Raw genomic sequence first — 12,154 nt, forward strand, 5'->3', positions numbered from 1 at the left:
CTGCCATCCAGGACCTCTATACAAGGCGGTGTCAGAGGAAGGCCCTAAAAATTGTCAAAGACTCCAGCCACCCTAGTCATAGACTGTTCTCTCTGCTACCACACTGTAAGCGCCACCGGAGTGCCAAGTCTAGGTCCAAGAGGCTTCTAAACAGCTTCTACCCCAAAGCCATAAGACTCCTGAACATCTAATCAAATGGCTACCCAGACTATTTGCATTGCCCCCCCCCCTCTTTTACACCGCTGCTACTCTCTGTTGTTATCATCTATGCACAGTCACTTTAATAACTCTATCCACATGTACATATTACCTGACTCTGTACCGGTACCCCCCTGTATATAGTCTCGCTATTGTTATTTTCTGCTGATCTTTAATTACTTGTTGAATTTATTTCTTATTCTTATCCATACATGGTTTTTACTGCATTGTTGGTTAGGGGCTCATAAGTAAGCTTTTCACTTTAAGGTCTACACCTGTTGTTTTCGGTGCATGTGGATAATACAATTTTATTTTATTTAATTGATCTAAAATCTAGAACAGTTATATAGAATGTACCCATAAGCAATCATTTCTGATAAAACATTTTTTTTTTTTTTTAAATACATCTTAAACAATATTTTCAACTCACCTCTTAGTTTTGGTGTCATGTTCCCCAGAGAGACTCATTTTAGAGGCAGGGCCCCCCTCCTCTCTCTCCCCAGAGAGACTCATTTTAGAGGCAGGGACCCCCTGATCTCTCTCCCAAGAGTGACTCATTATAGAGCACTGAGCCCTAAACAGAGATCCAACATGTTGGTTGTGGTTAACACAGTGACAATTAATTATTTTATTCATTATCTCTTAGAAGTAGAAAATGTACTAACAGACACATCCAAACAGTCATGTGATTTAATGCAATTACTTTTTCTAGCCCAATGACTACTCAAAACTCGCCCACAAGGCCTGAAAACTAACTAATAGCCCCTACATCTTATATCAGGTAGACTACAGTAGTAAACTAGCCCCTGATAGGCCTACATCTTATATCAGATAGACTGCAGTAGTAAACTAGCCCCTGGTAGGCCTACATCTTATATCAGATAGACTGCAGTAGCCTGGGAAATATGATTTACCAGCTTGCTTAGTTCAAATTGACAGATTCATTCATTTAAAACTTCTTAAGGCTAGGGGGCACTATTTTCATAGCCGGATGAAAAGTGTGCCCAAAGTAAACTGCCTGCTACTCAGGCCCAGCTAGGATATGCATATAATTGGTAGATTTGGATATGAAGCACTCTAAAGTTTCTAAAACTGTTAAAATTATGTCTGTGAGTATAACAGAACTTATTTGGCAGGCGAAACCCAGAGGACAAACAATCCAGGAAAAAAATAATTGAAGTCACTGTCTTTTCAATTAGGTTTCTATGAGGAACTAGTTTTATGAGGGACCTGGTTGCAATTCTTATAGCTTTCACTAGATGTCAACAGTCTTTAGAAATTGGTTGATGTTTTTCTTTTGAGTAATGAAGTAGCCATTTCCTTTCTGAGTGTAAAGCCAAGTGGACTGTTTTGTTTGGGGCGCGTGACCTGGAGCTCGCTCCACTTTCATTTTATCCGCTATTGAACACAATTTATCCCATCTTAAATTTTATCGATTATTTACGTTTTAAAATACCTAAAGTTGGATTAGGAAAGTTGTTTGAAATGTTTGGACCAAGTTTACAGGTAACTTATTAGATACTTTGTAGCATGTTGGGCGAGTTGGAACCGGTGTATTTTCTGAATCAAACGCGCCAAATAAACAGACATTTTGGAGATATAACGACAGAATTAAACGAACAAAAGGACCATTTGTGATGTTTAATGGACATAGTGGAGTGCCAACAGAAGAAGATCTTCAAAGGTAAGGCATGAATTATATTGTTATTTCTGACTTTTGTGTCGCGCCTGGCAGGTTGAAATCTGATTTTCATGTGTTGGTATGCTGGGCGCTGTCCTCAGATAATCGCATGGTTTGCTTTCGCCGTAAAGCCTTTTTGAAATCTGACACTGCGGCTGGATTAACAAGAAGTTCAGCTTTAAACCGATGTTTAACACTTGTATGATTTATGAATTATTATTATTATGAGTATTTCTGTTTTTGAATTTGGTGCGCTGCAATTTCACTGGGTGTTGTCAAATCAATCCTGTTAACGGGATTGGCGTGCGAAGGGATCCATAAGAAGTTTTAACATGAATAGCAAGGCGATTTTGAGGTAAGAAGTGCTTCTGTTGCCCAGTAGCCTGCTGGAATAGGCTACTGAGGATGGGGGTTGTAATTTCAATCACTGACTCTAATATTAATACTATGGTAATGAACTGAACAGGTCTATGAATCTCATATTAATACTATGGTAATGAACTGAACAGGTCTATGAATCTAATATTAATACTATGGTAATGAACTGAACAGGTCTATGAATCTAATATTAATACTATGGTAATGAACTGAACAGGTCTATGAATCTAATATTAATACTATGGTTATGAACTGAACAGGTCGATGCTTGTCAACAACAGCCAGGGTTTTATTACCTGTAACCTGATCTGACTGTTACCTTCAATCTAATGCATTCTAACATCTGATCAGCCATTGAGATAGAACTGTTACCTTCAATCTAATGCATTCTAACATCTGATCAGCCATTGAGATAGAACTGTTACCATGGTAACACTCGATAACTTCCAATTGAATTAACTCAACATGGACATTAATAGTTGAATAATAACGCAAGGCTACAACAACAATAAACTGAAGTTATAGGCTATTTATTAAATCAGTTTACCAGCTCCAGGTTGGCTACACAAGTGGCACAAAATGATTTGCAATGACTCCTGTCATTTCAACATATTTATAGTATTAAATGGTAGGCTACAGTAGACTAGATAGGCATAACGATTAATAGGCTACTTGACAGCCAACAGATGTTTCATTCTCCACATTCAATGTCAGTTTCATTGTGGAGTTTTTCTCAGAACAGAAGCACATGATGGAGTCCCAGAACTTTCATTTCACATTTCCACTCCAGAGACCCAATAACTGAGCATTCGTAAAAACCTCCGCATGATATGGTTTTCCATCAGCAAAGTCGACATTATAACGCAGTTTAAACCACCTCAGAGCGAATTTATCTAACGCTCTCTAGAGCTCCTAAAGTAGTTTTCCCTGTGCTTTGTCACCTTATCTCTAGAGCTCCTAAAGTAGTTTTCCTGTGTTTTGTCACCTCATTTCTTAATGTGCATCGGTTCTAGAGCGTTAATATGTTTTATGGAAAAAAGGGTTGTAAAATAGGTTTCTCCATAATAACAATCTAAATAGCCTACCTTATAACATGCAGGGCTACTGATTAGTTTCCACTTTGAAAACTGCTTGTTACAGAGTCTAGTTGATAGGTAATCGACTAGCTGGGCTGTTCCCCGGACTCCGTGTGTAGGGACTTGTTACAGAGTCTAGTTGATAGGTAATCGACTAGCTGGGCTGTTCTCCAGACTCCGTGTGTAGGGACTTGTTTCAGAGTCTAATTGATAGGTAATCGACTAGCTGGGCTGTTCCCCGGACTCTGTGTGTAGGGACTTGTACAATGCTTGAACGAGGCTATTGAACTTGACATTTGTGTCTGTCTGTATTCTTGGTATCTTCCACTAGATGGCAGTAAACACCTGCTGTAACTAGACTTTACAACAACAGTGACCACGTTTACATGCACACCAATATCTCGTTATTTTTCTACATACTCTGAAGTATTGTGTTTTTAAATTGATGGATGTACACATCTTATCCCATTTACTGTTGTTTCTGCTGTCTACTCAGGCTGTTCACATATTATATGTGTTGTGATGATGATCTCATCATATCTTATCCCATTTACTGTTGTTTCTACTGTCTACTCAGGCTGTTCACATATTATATGTGTTGTGATGATGATCTCATCATATCTTATACCATTTACTGTTGTTTCTGCTGTCTACTCAGGCTGTTCACATATTATATGTGTTGTGTGATGATCTCATCATATCTTATACCATTTACTGTTGTTTCTGCTGTCTACTCAGGCTGTTCACATATTATATGTGTTGTGTGATGATCTCATCATATCTTATACCATTTACTGTTGTTTCTGCTGTCTGCTCAGGCTGTTCACATATTATATGTGTTGTGTGATGATCTCATCATATCTTATACCATTTACTGTTGTTTCTACTGTCTACTCAGGCTGTTCACATATTATATGTGTTGTGATGATGATCTCATCATATCTTATACCATTTACTGTTGTTTCTACTGTCTACTCAGGCTGTTCACATATTATATGTGTAGTTCTCTCCAGAATAATGTTTTACATTGATAGACTAAATTAAATAGTTCTCTCCAGAATAATGTTTTACATTGATAGACTAAATAAAGTAGTTCTCTCCAGAATAATGTTTTACATTGATAGACTAAATTAAATAGTTCTCTCCAGAATAATGTTTTACATTGATAGACTAAATAAAGTAGTTCTCTCCAGAATAATGTTTTACATTGATAGACTAAATAAATTAGTGCTCTCCAGAATAATGTTTTACATTGATAGACTAAATAAAGTAGTTCTCTTCAGAATAATGTTTACATTGATAGACTAAATAAAGTAGTTCTCTTCAGAATAATGTTTACATTGATAGACTAAATAAAGTAGTTCTCTCCAGAATAATGTTTTACATTGATAGACTAAATAAAGTAGTGCTCTCCAGAATAATGTTTTACATTGATAGACTAAATAAAGTAGTTCTCTCCAGAATAATGTTTTACATTGATAGAATGAATGCATTAGTAATCTACTAGTTAACACTGGTAAAGTTGACCGTTAAGTTTAGGGACTGGGGAGAAAACACAATAACTCCAAAACAGTGGAAAGATTGGTCCTGTGCAAAATGTCCAAATGTCATCAGTCTGAAGGGTTTAGTTTAGGGACTGGGGAGAAAACTCAATAACTCCAGAACAGTGGAAAGATTGGTCCTGTGCAAAATGTCCAAATGTCATCAGTCTGAAGGGTTTAGTTTAGGGACTGGGGAGAAAACTCAATAACTCCAGAACAGTGGAAAGATTGGTCCTGTGCAAAATGTCCAAATGTCATCAGTCTGAAGGGTTTAGTTTAGGGACCGGAAAGAAAACTCAATAACTCCAAAACAGTGGAAAGATTGGTCCTGTGCAAAATGTCCATGTCATCCATCTGAAGGGTTTTAAGGAAATGAAAAGCTGAGAAAACGATGAAACACGTTTCTGATAAGGTTGAAAATACTGTCTGCTTGCATCATAGTGTCAAAGATAACACCTCACACTCTTATTCACATTATCTCAAGAGATACTGAAATAAATAATATTTCTCCACCCCTAAATTAACATTTGTTGTTTCATATAAATTCAAGAAATGCATAATTCTGCAGTTAATATTATATTAGATTATAGGCCTACAGTCAGTGTCCAGATTTCAGTTCATATTATATTAGATTATAGGCCTACAGTCAGTGTCCAGATTTCAGTTCATATTATATTATAGACCTACAGTCAGTGTCCAGATTTCAGTTAATATTATATTAGATTATAGGCCTACAGTCAGTGTCCAGATTTCAATTAATATTATATTAGATTATAGGCCTACAGTCAGTGTCCAGATTTCAGTTCATATTATATTATAGACCTACAGTCAGTGTCCAGATTTCAGTTAATATTATATTAGATTATAGGCCTACAGTTAGTGTCCAGATTTCAGTTAATATTATATTAGATTATAGACCTACAGTTAGTGTCCAGATTTCAGTTAATATTATATTAGATTATAGGCCTACAGTCAGTGTCCAGATTTCAGTTACTATTTAATTTAACCCATTTGAATTTAAATGAGGAATATTCTGTTTATTTATGGATACAGAGATACTCGTGAACGGGATATCAAAGGCGCATGTGTGACAAAGTGAAAATGTAGAGTTTCCATCAACCTCAGTCGCGATGCGCGCAACGTAGATATCAGAGAACCCCGCAGTTCCGGGAGAGTAGTGGGTGAAACCATTCACCTCAGAAAGAGGGGTGATATTAATAACGTTTCCTTTCATTATGTGTGTCGAATATATTTGCTGCCATTGTAGTAAGGTTGTTAATGCGAGAGGTCTTCAGACTTACCATTATTTTTGTATTATTTTCCTTGAAAGAACAAGTAGAGGGTTTTGAGTGCTTCTCTCCTATTTGGAAAGTTGGTCTGCCTGCTGTTCAGTCAGAGATATTCTGAGAGCAGGTCTCCTTCTGCTGGACATAAAAACTGTTTAAAACTGTATAACACTACAATGTATCTGGAACACTGGGTCATATATCAGAAAGTCAATAGCGAATGTGGCTCTGTATATATTTCTGTTGTATTTAAAGCATATTTCTGCAAGTTAATCAAGTGTCTGCTAGCTTAGCTAGCCATGTTAATGACGAGCTAACCAGCACCGTCAATCAGTGCACTGTAATGTCACGCTAGTTATTGCTAGCAGGTGATTTATTGGTAATTCAAGACTTATTTATTGAAATATTAAGTGAATGTTTATTTTCTTACTACCTTAAAAAGTTTATACAAAAAGGGTTGTACTTGTGCTCTGTATTTATGGATTAATGTCACTTCACATTGAGGGCATGTATCATTACTGTTGTTCCTATCTAACAGTTATCTTGTGTCCTACCTAACCATGTATCATTACTGTTGTTCCTATCTAACAGTTATCTTGTGTCCTACCTAACCATGTATCATTACTGTTGTTCCTATCTAACAGTTATCTTGAGTCCTACCTCACCATGTATCATTACTGTTGTTCCTATCTAACAGTTATCTTGTGTCCTACCTAACCATGTATCATTACTGTTGTTCCTATCTAACAGTTATCTTGTGTCCTACCTCACCAGTGAACGTGTGGCTGTGACCGTCCTGTCAATGCCTGTCCTGGTGACTCATTTTACATTTTAGTCATTGAGCAGACGCTCTTATCCAGAGCAATTTACAGTTGGCCCTGGTGACTCCTGGGCCCTAATTCATAAAGGCAGTGTCTCAGAGCTGATCTAGGATCAGGTCCCCCCCCTCCATGTAATCTGATTCATTATGATCTAGGATCAGGTTCCCCCTCTCCATGTAATCTGATTCATTATGATCTAGGATCAGGTCCCCCTCTCCATGTAATCTGATTCATTATGATCTAGGATCAGGTCCCCCCTCTCCATGTAATCTGATTCATTATGATCTAGGATCAGGTCCCCCTCTTCATGTAATCTGATTCATTATGATCTAGGATCAGGTCCCCCTCTCCATGTAATCTGATTCATTATGATCTAGGATCAGGTCCCCCTGTCCATGTAATGTGATTCATTATGATCTAGGATCAGGTCCCCTTCTCCATGTAATCTGATTCATTATGATCTAGGATCAGGTCCTCCTCTCCATGTAATGTGATTCATTATGATCTAGGATCAGGTCCCCCTCTCCATGTAATCTGATTCATTATGATCTAGGATCAGGTCCCCCTCTCCATGTAATCTGATTCATTATGATCTAGGATCAGGTCCCCCTGTCCATGTAATGTGATTCATTATGATCTAGGATCAGGTCCCCTTCTCCATGTAATCTGATTCATTATGATCTAGGATCAGGTCCTCCTCTCCATGTAATGTGATTCATTATGATCTAGGATCAGGTCCCCCTCTCCATGTAATCTGATTCATTATGATCTAGGATCATGTCCTCCTCTCCATGTAATCTGATTCATTATGATCTAGGATCAGGTCCCTCCTCTCCATGTAATCTGATTCATTATGATCTAGGATCAGGTCCCTCCTCTCCATGTAATCTGATTCATTATGATCTAAGATCAGGTCCTCCTCTCCATGTAATCTGATTCATTATGATCTAGGATCAGGTCCTCCTCTCCATGTAATCTGATTCATTATGATCTAGGATTAGATCCCTGTCCATGTAATCTGATTCATTATGATCTAGGATCAGGTCCCTTCCTAAGTGAGGATTCAGACACGGCTAGGACATCCGGACATCAGGCCAGCACCGGAAATCCTTCATAACCACGTTCTCCTCAAAGACCACATAAACTCTTCCTGGATGGAATGGCACAGCAGCTACATCTCCATTGTCAATAATGACTAAGTTGATGGCTGCTGGTCTCCTGATGGCTGCTGGTCTCCTGATGGCTGCTGGTCTCCTGATGGCTGCTGGGTCTTGGGATGTTCCCTCCTGAGAAAGAACATGAAAATATAATTATCATGTCACAATAAACTCTTATGAAGACACACAAGTAGTTTCTCCCCTCCTTTATTGTAGGTCAAAGAATATTTGGAAATACCTCCTGCAGTAGTTGCCAGTGATCGGATATCTATACAGTCAAGTACTGAATCACTTCCTCTGTGAACACATGGCCTGCAGTAGTTGTCTATGATCAGATATCTATACAGTCAAGTACTGAATCACTTCCACTGTGAACACATGACCTGCAGTAGTTGTCTATGATCAGATATCTATACAGTCAAGTACTGAATCACTTCCTCTGTGAACACATAACACAACACTAGTTCCACAATGTCTTTCAAATCCATCAAAATCTCCCAAGCTCTCCCATCCTCTGGTACCTCGGAGCCAATTATTGCAGGAAGAAGCCTGAGCAATGTGAGATTTACATGGCCATTGCCTCCAATCGGTTTCCTTTTTTACAAAGCTCTTCCGTCAAAACACTAGCTGTCACGATCTTCGAAATGAGTAGACCAAGGCGCAGCGTGCCTAGAGTTCCACATGTTTATTAGATGAAACTCACAGAAAACAATAAAGCGCAAACCAAAACGTGCCGCCAATATAGTGCTCGTAGGCAACTATACATAGACAAGATCCCACAAACAATAGGTGGGAAAAGGCTGCCTAAATATGATCCCCAATCAGAGACAACGATAGACAGCTGCCTCTGATTGGGAACCATATCAGGCTAACATAGAAATACAAAAAACTAGAGTACCCACCCTAGTCACACCCTGACCTAAACAAAATAGAGAATAAAAAGGCTCTCTAAGGTCAGGGCGTGACTCTAGCACATGTTTTCTATCCAAGAGGAACATATAATCAATCATTGCACAACAACTTTCAAAATACTAACAATTGATGGCATTACAAAAACTGCATTACTTTTCATGTTTCAGTTCTACCTGCATACAATAGATAATATGAAATCCATAGTTTTTTATAATTCAGTTTCCTTTTACTGTAAACCACTCGAATGTGTTGCATTTTTTGTCAACATACTATCTAAAATGACTTTATAGAATGTACAGTTGTCACATCCTGGCCAGTATAAGGTTAATTGTTTTGTAGTTTGGTCAGGACGTGGCAGAGGGTATTTGTTTTATGTGGTTCGGGGTGGTGTGTTTGTGTAAAGGGTGTTTGATTTAGTATTTCCGGGTTTTTGGTTGATGGTCTATGTGTTTGTATTCTATGGTTAGTCTGGTGTGTGTGTTTCTATGTTTGGTTAATTGGGGTTGGGACTCTCAGTTGAAGGCAGGTGTTGTCTATCTGCCTTTGATTGAGAGTCCCATATATTAGGGTGTGTTTGTGTGTGTGATTTGTGGGTGATTGTTCTGTGTTGAGCCTATGCTTTGCAGACTGTCAGTTTATCGTTCGTTTTCTTGTTTGTTGTTTTTGTATTCGTGTTGATGTTCAAAATGAACAACTGCACACCTGCTGCGTATTGGTCTACCTTTTCCGATGACGATTTCGCATTATCGTCAGAAGACGAAGATACTTGTGACAACAGTATAAAAAAATAGTATGTGACAGAATTGCTGCAGTAAAAGCTTGATTAGCAACCTGAACTTGCTGCCAGTGATCAACAACAAATCCAACATACATGACCTTTGGTTCCAAATGTGTAAAAATAAAACACAATTACAGTAAATAAGGCACAGAAGGGAAAAAACACAAACATGCACAGTCCTGTTCTAATCTATACCATCTTCAGCATTTGGACACATGTTCTCGTCCACATCACATCTTATGTCATCTCTCGCTATGCACCTTGGATAGAAACGCTTGGCATGCCTTATCCACCCCTGGCATGCCTTATCCACCCCTGGCATGCCTTATCCACCCCTGGCATGCCTTATCCACCCCTGGCATGCCTTATCCACCCCTGGCATGCCGTATCCACCCCTGGCATGTCTTATCCACCCCTGGCAGTCTTCAGCTGAGATGTCTCTGCAGCCGGCATCCATTGCATCCAGGAGGGACATTTGGTCATATGGCCGATGATCATACACTTTCGACCCCCAGGCAGAAAAACATTCCTCAATGGGGTTGAGGAAAGGTGAGTAGGGGGGAAGAAAGGTGAGTAGGGGGGGAGGAAAGGTGAGTAGGGGGGGAGGAAAGGTGAGTAGGGGAGAGGAAAGGTGAGTAGGGGGGGAGGAAAGGTGAGTAGGGGGGGAGGAAAAGGGAAACCATTCTTGGATGAGCTGCAAACCAGTTTGTGATTGCATGTGAATGGTGGAATGCTACATTGTCCCATGCAATCAGAACTGTCCTCCTGTTTCCTCCCAGCTGTTCCCTTTCTGCTTCTGGCACCAGTTGTTGGTGGAGGTCATCTAAACACAGCAGAAAGAGCTCAGTGTTGTAGGGACCAATCTGACATTTCTGCAGGACCAAACCAGCACTCCAGATTGCAGCACACGTTGTGATATTTGCTCCTCTCTGACCCGGCACATCAACGGTGGCCCTTTTCCCGATGACGTTTCTTCCCCTCCGACGTGTTTCTGCCAGGTTAAACCCTGCCTCGTCTACATACATGATTTAATGTGGGGTCTGATTAGTCTCCAACTCCATGACTCTCTGAAAGAAATCAAACACAGTATGTGTAAATGCTTTTCAGTATGTAAGCCCTGACCACTCAGTTTTGAAGTTTAACCAGGAGCACTCACTCCAGTTAGAGGGTGCATTAACAGGTATTGGAGCGTCGAGAGATGACGCACAACAACAGTTTCTACCACGAAACCCTGATTCCAATAACCTCCGCGGTCGAAATAACTGTAAAATACGTAGCCATCAACATGACTACCGCTACAATCGACCCGTTCGCTACGTTCCTGCACCCAACCCACCAAAAGTGTCAGAGCACAAGGGTAACAAAGGGTTGAAGGACGATCAAAACGTAGAACAATGTTCTCCAGAAGTCCCACTACGGGAAGAACTTAAGCGAGAACAATTTGATAAAAGGGTAAAAGATAAGTCACAAGGACTAGACGGGGAATTACTGGACACCAGGTCCGCAGGAATTAACACCCATAGCATGGACGTTAAAGTTCAAATTTCTCCCGCTCTCATTCAAGACCCTATCCAGGGCCCGCTTGATCAAGAAACAAGTCCCCGGGCTCTGTCCATAGACTCTGATACAAAAGTTGCGAAGAAAAAGGTAAAACGCTTCGTTAAAGCCAAGCCCACTCAAAATCAGAAAAGTCAATCTGCTTCCTTCTTGAACAGACATTGCACACCACGTCGTTGCGAACGACCACTCCACTTTGTGGGGAATATGTCCACTAACCACAAATCTAAACGGCCATACCTGGAAACAGTCCTGGAGGACTGCTTAGCTTGTCATGCGCTAATTGATTCGGGTACGACAATATCACTCATCTCTCAAACATTGTTTGATGATCTCAAAAGGGCTTTGAAACCAACTAAAGGTTGGTTAAAAGTGGAACGATGCAACACTAAACTTCGAGGGGTCACTCAGACTACCTCGCCTCTCACATTGAGAGTCATGCTGAAACTACACTTCCAGGACGTATCGCTCGTTCACCCTGTGTATGTTACCAGCCTCGAAACTGTAACCCTGCTACTTGGAGCAGACTTGATGGATCGGTTACTCCCATTGATGGATTGGAAAACCAACCAGGTATGGTCACAGGCCACAGTGCCTTCTCCACTGACCACACCGTCTCCCCCTAACGCTAGCTGCAACGCAGTCCTTCACGAGGGGTATCTGTCGAAAGCACCCCTTGAGAAAAAGACGTTTAGAAACCTCTTGGTACAAAATCCGATCCACGGAGATAGTACGATATCTCGACACATTCCATCAGCCAACCTGATTG

This window comes from Salmo salar, chromosome 06, assembly GCF_965601325.2.
Source record: "Salmo salar chromosome 06, fSalSal1, whole genome shotgun sequence".
Classification (NCBI taxonomy): domain Eukaryota; kingdom Metazoa; phylum Chordata; class Actinopteri; order Salmoniformes; family Salmonidae; genus Salmo; species Salmo salar.